This window comes from Panthera uncia, chromosome F2, assembly GCF_023721935.1.
Source record: "Panthera uncia isolate 11264 chromosome F2, Puncia_PCG_1.0, whole genome shotgun sequence".
In the NCBI taxonomy this organism is placed as follows: domain Eukaryota; kingdom Metazoa; phylum Chordata; class Mammalia; order Carnivora; family Felidae; genus Panthera; species Panthera uncia.
The window spans coordinates 26,946,203-26,949,068 of record NC_064812.1 but is presented as its reverse complement, the minus strand read 5'-3'; the positions used below and the strand labels follow the sequence as shown (position 1 = coordinate 26,949,068).

Sequence of the window (2,866 nt, the reverse complement as noted above, 5' to 3'; positions counted from 1 at the left end):
GAGGACTTGGGGGGGACATGTTCCCAGGAGAACACATTGGTGGGGCATGCTGTTAGCAAGTTAGGTAGTGAGAATTGGTGGAGGGCTGGTTCCTGTATGTGTTCGTATGTTTATGCTGGCAGGAGCAGGAGAGAGGGAAATGGTACCCACCAGGTCCCCCAGTGATCCCTGCCCCTCCAGTGTGTGTTCTTAAGATCAGTATATAAATGTCCTTCCTGTATATCCCAGGTGTTTTTCAAACTGCTGCTTCTATGCTGTGTCTCCAAGGGACTGTTTGCTGTGCTGTCTCTTTAAGGGTGGGGACTCAGTTCCCTCTTACCCTCCTGGCTCTCTCAGGAGCCTGATGATTTTTAATATTACAGGTATTAAACCCAGTTGTTTTATAAGAACTTGGGGAATTTAGTCCCTCTCATTTTCAAAGCCAAGAGTCTGTTTCTTTGCTCTCCTCATTCCCATGATGTAATTCCCTCTGTGAATGGTCCCACCAGTCCCGTAGCTCCTGTGTCTCCACCCTTCCTGCCCTCTTCAATGTGGCCTCTTGTCTACATTTAGCTGTGGAGAGTTTGTTCTGCCAGTCTTCAGGTAATTTTCTAGGTTATTGACACTGATGTGGCTTTTACCTAGCTGTGTGTATGTGGAAAGAGGTGAGTTTAGGGTCCTCCTATACCACCATCTTCCCCCGAAATCCTCTCCTTGTCTTTCTTTTTTCACAACAAAAAGAGCAACCTAGCACATTATATCTTTAAACTCAGACCACATGAATAATGTTTGCTTTATCCCAAATCTCCCATTCCTACAAGCATTAAGAGAAATACAAAACTATCTGCTTTTATGTGTTAGGGAAAATGTTTAAACTTCCAAACTGTGTATTGTGTTATACAGTGTAGTTGCACCATTTTTTCGGCTATAGTGAAAGCAACATGCCTACATTGACAATGTAAACTTAAATCTATAAAATTGATCCCTTAGAATTATGGTGCATTTAATTATTTCACCCTCACTTCAATATCTCTCTCAACACCACCACCAACATACCAATGTCAAAATAAATGTAGGACATACATTGTGGTGGTTAACTTATAAAGACTAGGATCTCTACTTTCTCTTAACGTCATGATACGCTGAGCATCTGGTGTCATAGAAAGCAACATTATGTATTATATCTCTATAATATACTGTTGAGATGACTGAAGAAAATCATCCTCTTAGAGTATAATTTTTCATGTCTGTATCCTGTTTCTCCAGTAGTACTTGAAATTTTCAGTTATGGAAGGATTTTCTGATCTTGTTAAACAGATGTTAAAGAGTTATTTATTTATTTCAGTGATTTCTTATTAAACTAAAAAACTCAAAATGCATATTCTGCCTATTCATAAGTCAAATATTATAACAAAGATTCATTTTATTTCTCCAATCAGAATGTAACTATGCTCTATTTTCCATCCTCTTAACTGTTATACACGACAAGATAACATGGTGATTCATCCTAATGATATTATGATTTTGTATCATTAGACAGTCTAGAAATTTAGAAATATATGTACAAAAATATTCTCAAACTATAACTTTATAATATGTTGGAAAATTACTGGATCTTATGGAAAAATACATCCGTTCAAATCAGAAGCTCTCCGTTTTGGCATTATTCTAATCATTTTGCTTTTCTTAATTTCAGTTCCTTTGTATAAAATTGGGATGATTTTGACCTTAATACTTTGCATATAACTGTTGTAAGGCAAATGTAGCATATGGCACAGTGTTATGCAAAACATATTATTTGTAGCCATCTATACATAATGGAGAAAGTTATTTTAAAACCATTTAAGTAATTATCAGATAATACATTTAAATATATAGCATAGTAAAATATGTTAAAATGTTATAATTTCCCAATATTGTACTTTGTTTTAATTTTTGATTTCTATAATCTGCAATTAAACTTGCAAATATACTTAGCCAACCTCTTAGGTAGAATTTAGTAGAGTCCTGTAATTTAAATAATTTTACCTTATTCTTTTTCAATACCCAAATGCTTTCACGTACAATTCTTTTATTACATTCTTATATTTTCCAGCAAATATGTACAACTCTATTTCCTTCCACATTACTCTTCTAGTATAGTTTTCTGCATTAAAGGTGTGAATCCATTTCTATTATAGATGACCATAGAAGTAGTATTTTCTATTATCCATATTTTGTATTTTATGAAAATTAACATCTGAATGTGTATTAAATGTTTCATACCTGCTTTTCATTTCTTTTTTTTAAACTTTTTAATGTTTTATTCTTGAGAGAGAGAGAGAGAGAGAGAGAGAGAGAGAGAGAGAGAGAGCATGAGCAATGGAGGATCAGAGAGAAAGAGAGAGAGGGACACAGAATGTGAAGCAGACTCCAGGCTCGGAGCCGTCAACACAGAGCCCGATGCGGGGCTCGAACCCACGACCTATGAGATCACGACCCGAGCAGAAGTCAGACGCTCAACCCACTGAGCCACCCAGGCGCCCCTCATTTCTATTACCGTAAAACTTATAGTTTCCCCTTTACCATTTCATTCCAATGCCATCCTTGTCATATATAGTATATGTTGGTGTAGTTTTATTTAGTGTTCGCTTCTGTAATTCATTACTTAGCAGAAAATGACATTGATCGTGTTTAAATGTAATAACAAGCCTTTCAAATAAGATATACTTTATCTGTTATAAGCATCAGTTATTTTATAAGGAGATTTATATAGAGAGAGATAAATTTATATCGTATATAATCAACCTACCCATGTTCCTTTGTTTATCAGTATTTAATGCTTCCCTCTGTGTTTCTCATTTCCATTAAACCAATGGCTGAATTACATGAAACTACTTTGCTTAAC

At 35.4% G+C, this 2,866-nt stretch overlaps 1 non-coding gene across 1 annotated transcript; it reads right to left on the bottom strand.

Annotated features, from left to right (window-relative positions):
* Window positions 1-2,415: 2,415 nt before the first annotated feature.
* Window positions 2,416-2,500, bottom strand: TRNAR-UCU (transfer RNA arginine (anticodon UCU)). The gene is given in 2 exon segments: window positions 2,416-2,450; window positions 2,464-2,500. It is a non-coding gene; the product is annotated as a tRNA-Arg (tRNA).
* Window positions 2,501-2,866: the final 366 nt, after the last annotated feature.